This window comes from Rhinoraja longicauda, chromosome 9 (genome assembly GCF_053455715.1).
Source record: "Rhinoraja longicauda isolate Sanriku21f chromosome 9, sRhiLon1.1, whole genome shotgun sequence".
NCBI classification, from domain to species: Eukaryota; Metazoa; Chordata; class Chondrichthyes; order Rajiformes; family Arhynchobatidae; genus Rhinoraja; species Rhinoraja longicauda.
This window is the reverse complement of record NC_135961.1, coordinates 54,006,788-54,023,146: the sequence shown is the minus strand read 5'-3', so window position 1 is coordinate 54,023,146 and position 16,359 is coordinate 54,006,788.

Genomic DNA, 16,359 nt, shown 5'->3' with positions numbered 1-16,359 from the left:
AGAAAGCACCCAACATAATCAAGGACCATTTTCATGGTCATTGCTTCTTCTCCCCTGCCCCGTCGAACAGATGATACAAAAGTTTGAAAACACGTACCAACAGATTCATGAGCAGCTTCTTCCCCGCTCCTCAGTCCTCTCATAAGCTAAGAGTATCATCTCAATCTCCCAACCTACCTCATTGTGGCCCTTTCACTTTAAAAAAAATCTGCACATATTCTCAGTAACTATATCGCTGTAACACCATCTTCTGCACTCTTGTATTTTTCTCTTTGGACTACCAGTTGTACATGTGTATGGCTTGATTATACCCAAGTATACTATGATCTGCCTGGATAATGTGCACACGTGACAATTAATAAACCAATACCAACACCAATATAAAAACTGTTTGAACTCTCCATAAGTAATTCATCCCACAGAAAGAATGACATCCACTGAAGGAGCAACAGGAGATAGACCAAGAGTAAGTGTTATTGTCAATTGTGCTGAAGTGGAGATGGTCATGAGCTTAATGTTTCAAGGTGTAAACATCACCAGCAATTTGTCCTGGCCCAAACACGGATGCGATGGCCAAGGAAGAATATCAACACCTTTCGATCCTCAGAAGATTAAGTAAATTTGGTATATCTCCAATGACTCTTATCAATTTCTGTAGCTGCACCATCCTATCAGTATGCATCATTGCTTGGTTTGTAACTACTCTGTTCAAGCCCACAAGACTCAACAGGTCACACAGCATGGATAGGCAACGGTTTGGATTGGGAACCTTCTTCAGAGTCTGAAGAACAGACCTGATACACAGACACCCATCTACAGTATGTTCTCCATGGATGCTGCCTGACCCGCTGAGTTACTCCACCACTTTGTGTAAGAATTTGTGGAATTGTGAACCACATCCAGCCCATCACACAAACCAGCCTTTCCTCTGTTGACTCTATACTTTACATTGCTTTGAGAAAGCAGCCAACATAATTAAGGACCACTTATATCCCAGTCATTTCCTCTTCTCCCCCCATCCATTGGGTGGAAGATACAAAAACGCCTACCACCAGATTCTGGAACAGATTATTTTCAGCTGTCATCAGACTTTTGAATAGATCTCTCACAAGCTAAGGATGTATTCCCAATCTCCCATTCTACCTTGCTGTGGCCATTGCAATTTTTTAATCTGCATTTTCCCTGTAGCTGTAACATTATATTTTGCACTCTGTTTCCTTTTCTTTACACTACCTGTTGTACTCATGTATGGTTTGATTGTAGTTATGTATAGATGCTTTTATCTGGATTGAATGCAAAACTAAGTTTTTCAACAGATCTCAGACATGACAGTAATAAACTAATAACTATAGGGGATACAGGGGAAGAAGGTTTTTGGCACACAAGCCTTCATTGGTCGAGGTATAGAGTACTAGAGTCCCAGTCTGAAGGGTTCCGACCTGAGATGTCACACAGCCATTTTCTCCAGAGATACCGCCTGACCCATTGAGTTACTCCACCACGTGTGTCTATCTATAGAGTACATACACCGATGAGTCAAAACATTATGACCACTGACAGGTGAAGTGAATAACATTGGTTATCTTGTTACAATGGCACCTGTCAAGGGGTGGGATATATTAGGCAGCAAGTGAACTGTCAGTTCTTGAAGTTGATGTGTTGGATGCAGGAGAAATGGGCAGGAGTAAAGATCTGAGCGACTTTGACAAGGACCAAATTGTTATGGTCAGACAACTGGGTCAAAGCATCTCTGAAACGGCAAGGCTTGTGGGGTGTTCCCGGTCAGCAGTGGTGAGTACCTACCGACAGTGGTCCGAGGAGGGACAAACCACAAACCAGCGACAGGGTGTTGGGCGCCCAAGGCTCATCAAGGCGCGAGGGCAATGAAGGCTATCCCGTCTGGTCCGAACCAACAGAAGGTCTATTGTGGCACAAGTCACAAGAAATTTTAATGGTTGTCACAGGAGGAATGTGTCACAATACACAGTGCATCGCACCCTGCTGTGCATGGGGCTGTGTAGCTGCAGAGCGCCCATGATGACCCCTGCCCACCGTCGAAAGCGCCTACATTGGGCATGCAAGCGTTCGGTACTGGACCTTGGAGCAGTAGAAGAAGGTTGCCTGGTCCAATGATGAAGTGTTCATGGTGTTGCCCTGTATTCCAAATTCTCCAGCTAATCCGATTGAGTAGCTGTGGGATGTGCTGGATCGACAAGTCCGATCCATGGCGGCTCCACCTCGCAACTTACAGGCCTTGAAGTACCTGCTGCTAATGTTTTGATGCCAGATACCACAGGACACCTTCAGGGATTTTGTACAGTCCAAGCCTCGGCGAGTCAGTGCTGGTTTGGCACACATGGAGGACCAACAGCATATTAGCCAGGTGATCATAATGTTTTAGCTCATCAGTATATATTGTACATTAATTTAATTTAATTTAAAATCGTTGAAAACATTAGCGAGGCAGTGGTGCTGTTTTCCGACAGGCACAGTGACAGACACACCACACACCTGGCCAGCTCCTCTTTTGTCTCTACATATGCGTCTTCCATCAACGTCTTCAGCTTCGTCTTGTTTGGTCGTCCCGGGTTCCGTCTTTCATGGGTGGGTTCCCACAGCACAACCTTGTTTGCTGGTGTTTCTGGATGGTGGTGCCAATGACCAGGGAGCCACATCCTTCTCCACCTGTTCATCTTGGTCGGAGGAGGAATCTCACCATGGAGCTGGGCGTTGGTGATGTGGTCCCTCCAACTGACACTTTGAACTTTTCTGAGCATTCGGGTGTAGACACCATCGAGAGACTTGGTTAGTGCTTGAGTGAGAGTCCATGCCTCACACCCGTACAATAATATTGTCTCGACAGTTGCCTGGAAGAATCGCAGTTTGAGACCCTTAGACATCCGGGATGTCCAGATGTTCCCCATGTTATTAAGGGCTTTCCATGCGAGCGCTTTCCGGACCTTGATGTCATTCTCCGAGCTCTGCATCCTCGCTCCCAGGTACTTGAAGTCCTCCACTTTCTTGAGAGATGGACCGCCATTGGTCTTAAGAGGTTCATAGTCACCACCGTTGAACGCCATGTACTCCGTCTTCTTGGCATTGAGGTGGAGGCCCACTTTCTCGCACTCCGTCTCGACCCTGCCGAGCAGCTCCTGTGGTCTGACAGCAGGACGATGTCATCAGGGAAGTCGAGGTCTGACAAGTTGACTGACCCGATCCTTCTCGAATGCCTTGGGGTGATTGTGTACAGTTAATAGTGTAACTTTGTCAGTGCCAGAAATGCGGTGATTCTAGTGTACTGCCGAGGTGAGGTCTGCAGTATGATTTTACTGGGTTATATGCAAAACAAAGCATTTCACTGCACCTAGGTACAATAAAGTATTATTAAATAAGGTATCATTGAGTTTAGATGTCACGGTACAAGTGTACAATACATTGGTTAGGCCACATTTGGAGTATTGTGTACAGTTCTGATTGCCCTGCTAATATATTAAGGATATTATTAAAATGGAAAGGTGCAAAAAGGATTTACGAGTGTGTTACTGGGTCTGGAGGGTTTGATTTATAAAGGGAGGCTGGATAGGCTAGATCTTATTCTCTGGAGTAAAGGAGGCGGAGGGGTGATCTTATAGAGGGGTATAAAATCACGAGGGCACAGCTGAGGTGCATGCACACAGTCCTTTTCCTAGGGTGAAGGAGTCTAAAACTAGAGTGCATAGATTGAAAGAGAGAGGGTATAGAGACCTGAGAGGCAATCCTTTTCACACTGACCGTTGTGAGTAAAGGAACGAGCTGCAGGGGAAGTGGGAGAGGTGGGTACAGCAATGTTTAAAAGATACTTGGACAGGTACATGGGTCTGGAGGGTTTGGGTTGGAAAGAGAGGCTGGCGAGGCTAGATCTATTTCTCTGGAAGAAAGGAGGCTTGGAATAGTTTGGAATGATGTGAGCCAGTCACAGGCAAATGAGATTTGCTTGGTTCGGCAACCAGATTAGCCTGTTTCCATGCTGTATCAGTGTATGACTCTGACTCACTTAGATCATGCATATTCCCTTGTGGCTTGCTTGGGTCCTCCTTATATGTTATCTGTATGTATGTTGCAGGTTGTTTGGTGTGTGTCGGCAGCTTGTCCGTGTGCAGTCTATGAGTGGCTTATGAGGCAATAAATGGCTGGGAGTGAGCCCGAATGACTGAAGGGTCAAATGTCTGGGGTTTTGTCAGGACATGTTGGTAGAAATGAGCACAGTCAGTGAACTGAACTCGTGATTTTCCAGCCAGGAGGTGGAGCATATCAGCAGTAGGGAAGTATTTCTCTTTTGGAGGAAAGGAGGCTTGGAATAGTTTGGAATGATGTGAGCCAGTCACAGGCAAATGAGATTTGCTTGGTTATGTCAGGACATGTTGGTAGAAATGAGCACCGTCAGTGAACTGACCTCGTGATTTTCCAAGGAAAGAAGCCAAGGAAAAGCCAAGGAAGCATTTGAATTGACTAATTATGAGGCGTATCAGCCGGTGAGATGAAAGCAAGGAGTAGGGGAGTAGCCATGGTGCGAGTGGCTGCGTTTTAGTTCCAAGTTCTGCTTTTGACGGTAAGCACTGGGGCGTGGGCTCGAGAGGCTGCAGAGGCAAAGGCAAGAACAAGTAAAGTTTGTAAACTTTTCTCAAGAGTCAAGAGTGTTTTATTGTCATTTGTCCCAGATAAAACAATGAAATTCTTACTTGCAGTAGCACAACAGAATATGTAAACATAGTGCACTGTAAACAATATAATAAACGAGAAACATACATATATATATATCTATATATATATATATATCTATATATATATATATATATATATATATATATTTACGCACATAAAAAAACAAACAATAACCTTTCACCTTAGTGCAGCCGGGGGGTAGTCAGGGCAGTGGTATTTTAGTTTAGAGAGATACTGCGCGGAAACAGGCCCTTTTGGCCCACCGGGTCCGCGCCAACCAGTGATCCCCGCATACTAACACTATCCTACATTTACATTTACCAAGCCAATTAACCTACAAACCTATAGGTCTTTGGAGTGTGGGAGGAAACCGAAGATCTCGGAGAAAACCCACGCAGGTCACGGGGAGAACGTACAAACTCCGTACAGACAGCACCCGTAGTCGGGATTGAACCCGGGTCTCCGGCGCTGCATTTGCTGTAAGGCAGCAACTCCACCGCTGCGTCAGGATGTGGGAACACAGGGAATCATCCAATGTCCCCCTGGACTACACCAGTGGGAAGAGTGTCCAACTGCGGCTCCTGACTGAATGCAGGAAGGAGCTGAAAGCACTCAGGACCATCCGGAGACATCAATGGTTGTAGCTTTCAAGTAGGTTGTCGCTTGTGGCTTTTAATTCAGATAAGTACCAGGTCTTGCATTTTGAGACATCATACCAGGATAGGACTTCCCTAGTGAATGGTATCGTACTGGGGAGGGTTGTGAAACAGAGGGTCCTAAAAGTACAATATATACTTCTCTGAAAGTGGCGTCACATGTGACAGGGTGATGAGGAAGGCATCTGACATGCTGGCCTTCATTGGGAAAGGCATCAAGTATTGAAGACAGTGAAGAAGGCTCTCGACCCCAAATAGTGCCTATCTACATTCTCCAAAGATGCTGACCGAATCACTGAGTTACTCCTACACTTATAACATATAACAACTACAGCATGGAAACAGGCCTGTCCGGCCCTACCAGTCCACGCCGACCATTCTCCCTGACCTAGTCTCATCTACCTGCACTCAGACCATAACCCTCCAATCCCCTCCTATCCATATACCTATCCAATTTACTCTTAAATAATAAAATCGAGCCAGCCTCCACCACTTCCACCGGAAGTCCATTCCATACAGCCACAACCCTCTGAGTAAAGAAGTTCCCCCTCATGTTACCCCTAAACCTTTGTCCCTCAATTCTGAAGCTATGTCCCCTTGTTGGAATCTTCCCCACTCTCAAAGACTTTGTGTCTTCATTGCATAGAAGTTGGGATTTTATGTTGGAGTTGTACGTCGTTGAGGCGACACTTGGGTGTGTTGTGTTCAGTTTAGGTCACCACCACTTGGGGCAGCATAGTGGCGCAGCGGTCGAGCTGCTGCCTTACAGCACCAGAGACCCAGGTTCAATCTTGACCAAGGGTGCTACCTGTACGAAGTTTGTACGCTCTCCCCGTGACCACATGGGGTTTTCCAGGGTGCCCTGGTTTCCTCCCACACCCCAAGGACGTACAGATTTGTAGGTTAATTGGCTTAGGTAAAATTATAAATTGCCTCTAGTGTGTAGGATAGTGTTAGTGTACACGGTGATCGCTGGTTGGCATCGACTCGGTGGGCTGAAGGGCCTGTTTTAATGCTGCATGAAGGTCCTGTTTTAATGCTGCATGAAGGGCCTGTTTTATTGCTGCATTAAGAAGACGAATCTTTAAAGTCTAAAGTCGTAGGAAAGATGTCATTAAGTTGGAAAGAGTCAAAACAAAAATGAGAAAGATGTTGCCAGGATTCAAGGCACTGGGTTATGGGGAGAGGTAAGGCACGATAAGACTTTATTCCTTGCAATGCTGGGGACTGAGGGGTGGTCTTATAGAGGTTTATATAATCTGGAGGGGAATAGATAGTGTGGATGCACACAATTGTTATCCCAGGATTGGGCAGAAGTAAAGGACGGGGGTTTAAGGTAAAACGGGAAAGATTTACTAGGAACCTGAAGGGCAACCTTTCCCCCCACAGAGTATGGTGTGTTTCTGGAACAAGCTGCCAGAGGAAGCAGGCACAATAAGAACTGTTAAAATATGTTTATGCAGGTACATGGGTAGGAAATGTTTAGAGAACTATAGTCCAAACTCAGGCACAATAAGATATCGTAGATGGCTACCTTGGTCGGCACGGATGATATGGGCTAAAGGGCCTGTTTCTGTACTGTATGAGGCAATGACTCTAAATGAGTTAGGGCGAGTGGGATGCACTGGGTCTGGGTGGCGATATGTGTAGGTGCGTGTCTACAGTAGTGCCTGAGGTTGAACCTGGGTCTGTGTCTGGTGAGTGTGTGAGGTAGTGCCTGGGTCTGTGGATGTGTGTGAGGTTGTGTTTGGGTCTGTATCTGGGGGAGTGTCTGGGTCTGTGTGTGAGGTTGTGCCTGAGTCTGTAAGTGGGGGAGTGTGTGGGGTTGTGCCTGAGTCTGTGTGTGGGGTTGTGCCTGAGTCTGTAAGTGGGGGAGTGTGTGGGGTTGTGCCTGAGTCTGTAAGTGGGGGAGTGTGTGCGGTTGTGCCTGGGTCTGTGTGTGGGGTTGTGCCTGGTTCCATAGCTGGGGGAGTGTGTGAGGTTGTGCTTGGGTCTGTAAGTGGGGGGAGTGTGCGGGGTTGTGCTTGGGTCTGTAAGTGGGGGGGGGGGGGGGGGTGTGAGGTTGTGCTTCGGTCTGTGTCTGGAGGGGGGGGGGGGAGTGTGTGAGGCTGTGCTTGGGTCCGTGTCTGGGTCTGTGTGTGAGGTTGTGCTTGGGTCTGCATCTGGGGGAGTGTGTGGGGTTGTACTTGGGTCCGTGTCTGGGGGGAGTGTGTGAGGTTGTGCTTGGGTCTGTGCCTGGGGGGAGTGTGTGGGGTTGTGCTTGGGTCTGTGTGTGGGGTTGTGCCTGGGTCTGTGGGGAGTGTGTGGGGTTGTGTTTGGGGGGGGGGGGGTGTGGAGTGTGCGGGGTTGTGCTTGGGTCTGTGTCTGGGGGAGTGTATGAGGTTGTGCCTGGGGGGAGTGTACGGGGTTGTGCCTGGGTCAGTGTTTGGGGGGAGTGTGCGGGGTTGTGCCTGGGTCTGTGGGGTTGTGTTTGGGGGGGGGGTGTGGAGTGTGCGGGGTTGTGCCTGGGTCTGTGGGGAGTGTGTGAGGTTGTGCCTGTGTCTGTGTGGGTGAGCACGCCTGCCCCAGCGCACACAATGTTCCCACACGGGGAGGGCGGCACTAGGCCGCGATGTGAGACTTGGCACGTACACGATAGTATTCCTGCCAAAGTGGGGAGGAGCCACGAAGTCCGTGTCCCGAAAAAAGAACACGGACTGCACGGAGCTGGAGTAATCTGTAGACCCGCCTCCCCGCAGCCGGGGTACAACCTGTACTCCGGGCCATGACCCCCTCACACCCGGCCTCATCAACACAGAGCCGCGGAAATAACATGCTGACATTAAACCTCAGCGCGGTGAACGCTGGCTGCTCAGCTTCTGTGTTTACCAACAGCAAGGTTTTATCCGCCACAATCACTCGCCAGCCCAAAATGAACGCAATCCCAGGAATTAACGCTCGTTTCTGAGCCGTCGGCCACGTTAGTTCCATTCCAAAACACCCATGTTCCCAAAACAACCTGAACGCAATCCTTCCCAAAGCCGGCTTCAGCCCTGATCAATTCCTTTCCCATCCCATTCCCCCTACAATTCTCATTCCCACTCCTGTACTCCCTCTCTCATCCCTGCAATGAGCTCTCTCCCATTTCCCAGTCCATCTCTCTCTCTTATCTCCTCTCCCACGCTCAGCCCCCTCAAATCCTCCAATCCCCTCTCTCAGACCCTCTATCCTTGTGCTCGCTGGAATTTAGAAGACTGAGGGGGGGATCTTATAGAAACATATAAAATTCTTAAGGGGTTGGAGAGGCTAGATGCGGGAAGATTGTTCCCGATGTTGGGGGAGTCCAGAACCAGGGGACCGAGATGAGAAAACATTTCTTCACACAGAGTGGTGAGTCTGTGGAATTCTCTGCCACAGAAGGTAGTTGAGGCTAGTTCATTGGCTATATTTAAGAGGGAGTTAGATGTGGCCCTTTTTGCTAAAGGGATCAGGGGGTATGGAGAGAAGGCAGGTACAGGCTACTGAGTTGGATGACCAGCCATGATCATATTGAATGGCCATGATCATATTGAATGGCGGTGCAGGCTCGAAGGACCGAATGGCCTACTCCTGCACCTATTTTCTATGTTTCTATGTTTCTATCCCATCCCCTCATCACCCCCTCTTTTCCCACGCTCGCTCCCTACCTCCCCCACTTCCTCAGTCCCTCACTCCCTCCCTCACCATCCCATCATACTCCCTACCCCTCTCTAGCACCCCCTCTCCCTCCTTACCCCTCTCCCCCTTACCCCTCTCCCCCTCACTCCCTACCCCTCTCCCCCTCACTCCCTACCCCTCTCCCCCTCACTCCCTACCCCTCTCCCCTTCACTCCCTACTCCTCTCCCCCCTCACTCACTACCCTCTCCTTCTCCCCCTCACTCCCTACCCCTCTCCTTCCTCCCCCTCACTCTCTACCCCTCTCCTTCTCCCCCTCACTCCCTACCCCTCTCTACCACCCCCGTCTCTCCCCCCCTCGCTCTCTCTCCCATTCCCAATCCTCCCCCTTTCCCACTCCGTCCACCAGCCTCGTGGTTCCGCTGTTTACAACTGGAGTTGGACAAATCGCCTACTAAACGCGGGACGGAGTTCCGCACGCCCCGGATCCGCAATCAAATACGTTTTTGTTTTTGAAACCGCTGGTGCGGCCAGACATTTCCATTCGCTTTCTTTTCATCTTCTTCGGGTTTTTCCTGAATCTACTCGCGCATGTTGCAAAAGAGTTGACAAGATTCCGGCGGCGGCAGCGCCACGAGTAAATCCGAATTATTGCAGAGATCCACTCCGGGCTTTATTGTACCCCACCCCCCTCCACATCTGGCTCCAGTTAAAGCCGGCGAGTCCCGGGCGATTCAGATCAGATCAGAGCGGGTTTCTGCTGAGACCGGGTGGCAGGAACAGAGAGAGAGAGAGAGAGAGAAAGAAAGAAAGAAAAAGGGAAAGAGAAAGAGAGAAAGAGAGAAAGAAAAAGAAAACGGGAAAGAGAAAGAGAGAAAGAAAAAGGGAAAGAGAAAGAAAAAGAGAAAGAGAGGCGCATAGTGGCAGAGTGATCTGCAACGGTGTCCGGAGAGAGTGACCGATCGGCGCCCCAAGGGAGATCGACCGGAGAGGGGGGGTGTCTCGATATAGTGGCCGGAGAGGGTGTCTGGAGAGCGGCCGAAGCCCATGCAGCGGCTCCTCTAGAGAAAGGCAAGTCGGCGCTATCGAAGCCCGCGTCCGCACAGACCCGGTGCCGCTCCGCTCCGCTGCGTAGGGTCCCTCCCTCCCTCCCGTCCGACCGGTAAATCGAAGCCGGGTGCCGGGGCAGGGTTGATAGGTGGCTGGACGGGGCGGGGGGGGGGGGGGGGGTATCACCGAGCCAGGGCCGCCCCAGTCCAGGTACACATCCCCGATCCCACGCTCCCTTCTCCAGTCCACACCGGGCACACGCCCACCGCTCCTGTCCCGCCGAGAGCTACCGTGCAAAGCCCCCCACCCCCCCACTCCTAAACAAAAATTACAAAACTCCAGCCGCTGCAAATCTCATGAGAAAAAAAAATAATATTAGAAAGCAGGAAAGGCAGCACATGTGGAACCTAGGTAGGCATTGGGTCAATGACATTTGAACCTTGCCGATAGAAACACAAGAGTCTGCAGATGCTGGAATCTTGAGCAAGAGACAAACTGCTGGAAGATCTCAGTGGGTCAGGCAGCATCTGTGGAGGGAGATGGAAGGGAAGTCCAAGGGTCTCCACCCGGAACGTCACCCATTCCTCCTCCTCTCCAGAGATGCTGCCTGCCCCGCTGCGTTAACTCCAGCGTTTCGTGTCTGTCTTCAGAGGTCTGGAGACACGGGCAGTCCGTCCATTTCCCTCCACTGATCCCCTCTGGCCTGTTGAACCACCCCTGTCTCGGTCAGTAGCACAACTCTCCAAGATCCCGGTTCCTCCCCCACTCTTGCACCACGCCATTAGCAGAGACAAGCACACACCGGCCACATCTCTCCTCTCCCCCTCCCCCACCCCACCCCAACCCAACCCACTCTTCTCTTCCCTTCCACCCCCCTCCCGGCCTCCCCCGTCGGGAACGTCTCCCCTCGTCTCAATGCTCCTTAAAATCTACCCGTGTGGAATTTCCCACATTTAAACCCATCCAAACGCCCATTTTCCTTTCAACAACAGCGTCCTGGAATTCCAAAGTACCCCTCCCTGAATTCTCCACCTACAAGTCAGTGGTCGTTCTCCTCAATGAATAAGGCTGATCCGTACTCATCTAAGATGTCTCCCAGGGCTTTTGGATCCATGCATGGATTGCTCCTTTGGTCCCCAATGGACGTTATTCGCTCCCTCGTTTCCCCTTTGCTCTTGAGGTACATATAAAAGCCATGATATTCTAATTAAAACTCATCAGCTAGTGAAATTATGTAACTTCTTTGCCCTTCAAATGTATGTTTAAGTCCCTCCCCCCATGCTTTCTATACTCCTGTAGGGGCTCTCGTGTTTTTAGTTCTCTCAAGTGCCATTCGCTTCCTTTTTGGTTATTTTTATTCGATTTTCAACGTTCTTTAACATTTAGAGTTCCTCAGACTTGCTGTTTTTGACCTTTCATGTTTATAAGTTGTTGGGCAGAATTAGTCTACTCTGCCATTCAATCATGGCTGATCTGTCTTTCCTTCTCACCCCCTTCTCCCCATAACCCATTTTCTCCCTTATGTTCCTTCTCTCCTGAAATGTCACCCATTCCTTCTCTCCTGAGATGCTGCCTGACCTGCTGAGTTACTCCAGCATTTTGTGAATAAATACCTTCGATTTGTACCAGAATCTGCAGTTATTGTCTTATACTATACATTTTCCCTTATGGGAACACATTGGCCCAGAACTCTCACCATTTGACTCTCTCCATTGCTGGCTGTAGATGTGCACCCGAGTATCCGCTCCCAGTTTGCTTTTGCTAATTCCTGACTCAGATATTGAAATAGGCTTGTCCCCTCCACCGAATGCAAGCCTTCAAGGAGGTGGAGTGTTTAAGTCTGAGCCAATACATGGATAGTCCTACTGGAGAAGGGTAAGCTTTTGTGGAGTTTTGGTGTTTTCACCAAAATGTTCTCCCACTGTTCCCTTACTGATTTTGGATGATCAGCCGTGATCATATTGAATGGCAGTGTTGGCTCGAAGGGCCAAATGGCCTACTCCTGCACCTATTTTCTATGTTTGTATGACCCGAAACGTCACCTACTTCTTTTCTCCAGAGATGCTTTCTGACTCGCTGAGTTATTCCAGATTTTTGTGTCCATTTTTGTGTTTGTTTCCTAGGATTCGGTTAATCTGCCCCTTCTCTAATTGAACTATCCACGTACTGTCTCAAACTTAAAAAATCAAACACCTCCAACCCTTTCACACCAAAATGATTTTTGTTTAATATTGCAAATTTGAAATTCCCTTGGACTAGATCCTCTTTATTCTTTCACCTCTCTCTGATTTACCTACACATCTGCTTCTCTGTGAAGCTCCTGTTTGTAGGTCTGTATTTCACCTCTGCATTGTAATCATTCTCTTTTTTATTTCAAAGCCTCATTTGAAAGGCTTTCTAGATTATGTGCCCTCCTAAGAAAGCAGTCCTGAACTACTATCTACCTTATTGGTGACCCTCGGACCATCTTTAATTGGACTTTACTGGCTTTACCTTGTGCTAAACGTTATTCCCTTATCATGTATCTATACACTGTAAACGGCTCCATTGCAATCATGTACTGTCTTTCCTCTGACTAGCATGCAACAAAAGCTTTACACTGTACCTATTTGTACATGACAATAAACTGAACTGAACTCTTCAGCCAGTATCACAATGACTTCGTTGAGAACTCCAGTGATTGAGTTACAGGGAGAAGTTGGGCAGGCTGGGACTGTATACTTTGGAGCCTCAGTGGTGATCTTGTACAGATCTATAAAATCATAAGGGGTGAATGCACATAGTCTGCACAATGGGCATCGACCACAGGCTGTCAATAAGCCAGAAAAATTACTAGAGTTTTGTTGTTAACCAAAGACATCATAGAGCTATACAGGATGGAAACAGGCCCTTGGGCACACCTTGTCCATGCATGCCTAGTTTGCTTACTGGGCTAGTCCCGTTTGCCTGCATTTGCCCCATATTCCTTCTAAACCATTCCTATCATATACCTTTTAATGTCTTGTGTATCCACTTCTATAGCTTCCTCTGGCAGCACATTCCAAGTAACAACTACACTCAAAGTGGAAAAAGTTGCTGCTGTGGTCCCCCTTACATCTATCTCCTCTTTCCTTAACCTTAGTTTTAGAATCGTCAATCCTGGAAACATGACTGCGTGTTCACTTTATACATTCCCCTTGTGATCCTGTACACCTCAATTAGGTCACCCGCCAGTTTCCTAGGCTCCAAAGAAAAAGTCCTAGCTTATCCAACCTCACCCCATAACTCAAGCCTGTAAACCCCTGGTAACATCCTAGTAATTCTCTTAAGCACCATTTCTAACATAATGACATCCTTCCTGTAGCTGGGCGGCCAGGACTGTGCACAGTACTTCAACTATGGTCCCACCTAAAATTTTATGGTTGCATCATTATGTGTAAAAGTTTGTACTTGATACCTTTCCCAATGAAGACAAGTATGCTAAATGCCTTCTTCACCCAGCCTCTCCACGTGACTCACCATTGTCTTTAGGTAGACACATAATGGTGGAGTAACTGAAGAAGGGATCCGACCCGAAACATCACCTATTCCTTGTCTTCAGAGATCCTATCTGACCTGCTGAGTTACTCCAACATTTTGTGTCTATCTTCAGTATAAACCAGCATCTGCAATTCCTCCCATTGTCTTTTCCACCTTGTCTGTTTCTTTCCCAATTGGTGGAGGGGTGGAACCTTCCATGGGCAACTGCACATGAGCTTCCCACCCAAGGGAGGTTAAAATTAATGCTAATGCACCCATGGGGGAATATTAATGAGAGGGATGAAAAGTTTGGTGAACGAAGGAGGTTTTAATAAGTGTCCTCTCAGAAGAGAGAAATCAGGGGAAGAACTTGGAAACTCTGTGCAAGTGGCATAGTGATGAAAAACTGGGGGGTTGTCAAGGGCCAGTTTTTGAGGTGTGCCAGTGTCTCCTAGTGCATGTAAAACCAGAGGACATTAGTGGTAGGTGGGAGGTGAGAATTTAAATCTCCCTGTGTGCCAACATCAAAATAGCCACGTTGGAACAGAGCACAGAGTGGTGAGGTTGTAGAATCCATCGTCAGGGTGGGGAGGAGTACCAGCAGATCTGGTGGCTGGGAGGGAGAATGGGGAATGTTCAGTGTAGGGAATGCTGCAGAAGAGTCACAGCCTCCACATGTAAGAGAGGTTGAGAACCAGTTGGGGGTGAAGGCCATTTATTCACAAAATGCTGGAGTAACTCAGCAGGTCAGGCAGCATCTCGGGAGAGAAGGAATGGGTGACGTTTCGGGTCGAGACCCTTCTTCATGACTGATCAGATCATGGGCAACAGGATAGGGTATTACGTCCCTGGTTTTTTGTTGTTGTTCATTTTCTGAATCCTGATGAGGATAAGGCTGGGATTTGTTGCCTCTGGAGATACAAGGGGCTGCAGATGTGTGATCTGGAGTAACAATATGCTGGAGGAACTCTGTGATCAGGCAGTATAGGTGGGGGAAGGAAAAACTAAATGATCCACATTTTGGGCTGAGATCCTTCAGCAGGACTAGGAATAAGGGGTAGGCCATTTAGAACTGAGATGAGGAAAAACTTTTTCAGTCAGAGAGTTGTGAATCTGTGGAATTCTCTGCCTCAGAAGGCAGTGGATGCCAATTCTCTGAATGCATTCAAGTGAGAGCTAGATGGAGCTCTTAAGGATAGCGGAGTCAAGGTGGTATGGGGAGAAGGCAGGAACGGGGTAGTAATTGAGAATGGTCAGCCATGATCACATTGAATGGCGGTGCTGGCTCGAAGGGCCGAATGGCCTCCTGCACCTATTGTCTATTGACTGAGAGAGTGGGAGGAGAGGAGGAGGGGGGTGGTTAGCCAGTACAAAGAGGTGGAGCAGAGGGTGGGTCAAGAGCTGTAAAGCAATAGGTAGATTAGGGTAAGGAGAGGCTGCTTAGCTGATGGAGTTGGGTGGTGGTGGGAAGGAAGGTGCGAACATTGACAGAGGCTGGGAGGTGAGTGGTGCAGTAGGGCTGCAGATTTAGACATTAGAGATACAGCGTGGAAAGAGGCACTTCGGCCCACCGAGACCTCACCAATCAGCGATCACCCCATACACTAGCACTATCCTGCACACTACGGACAATTTGTATTTATTACTGAAGCCAATTAACCTACAGACCCGTATGTCTTTGGATTGTGGGAGAAACCCCACGTGGTCACAGGGAGAACATTAAAAACTCCACACAGACTGCATCCGTAGTCAGGATTGAACTCTGGTTTCTGTTGCTGTAAGGTGGCGACTCTACCGGTGTGCCATTCTGCCGCCATTGTGGCATTGAGCTGATGATGGAACCTGATTGGGACCAAATAAGGGAGTTAGGGTAGGCAGGTGGGAACAGTTTTTGGGGGGAGAAGAGGGGAACCAGTGAAAAGAGTGTGTGGGTGATCGACTGATGGGGCGGGTGGAGGAGTGGAAAGAAACTGGAGGACAGGGAGCTGGGGAATGTGGTTGAAAAGAAGGGTGTGATAGGTCCTGAGAAGATCAGAAGGAGAAGGGGACCGGGGGACGGGAGGGTTACCTGAAATTGGAGAATTCAGTGTCCATGCCATCTACAAAGACCACGCAGGCACATTATGAGGAGCAGCTCCTCTAGTTTGCCTTTGTCCTCGGCTTAGTAACGGAGGACGGTGAGAATAGACAGAATGGCGTGGGTTTAGATTTAGATTCAGATTTACTATTGTCACATGTACTGTGCAGTGAAATGCATATTATCCAGTCAGATAAAATATGCATAAATACAATCAAATCAAACGAGCACAATAGTAGAGCAAAGGGGAAGTTGCAGAGTGCAGAATATAGCTCTCAGCATTGGAGCACACCAGTTTAATAGACAATCCAATGTTCACGATAGGTTGGCGATGAATTGGAAAAGCACCCCAGCTATGGTCGGACTGTTTAGTAGCCTGATTACTGAGCGGAAGATGCTTTTCAAGCTATATCTTCTGCCTCAAGGGAATGGGGAGATGAAGGAATGACCAGGGTGATTAAGTTTGCTGCTTTTCTGAGGCATTGTGATGTGTAGATGGAGTCATTGGTGATGGAGGTGTTTGGTCTGCTTGATGGACTGGGTTCCATCCACAACTCTTTGCAATCTCTTGCAGATTTGGGCAGAGCTGTTCTCAAACCAAGCTGTGATGCAACCCATGGCCTGGTGTGGGTTTAAGTCAGGCTGCCCTTGGCTGGGTCTTGGCTTTGATACATGCACATGGATGCAAGTTGACTATCAGAGTCCCATAGCACTGTAACAGGCCCTTTTTGCCCACTCGGGCT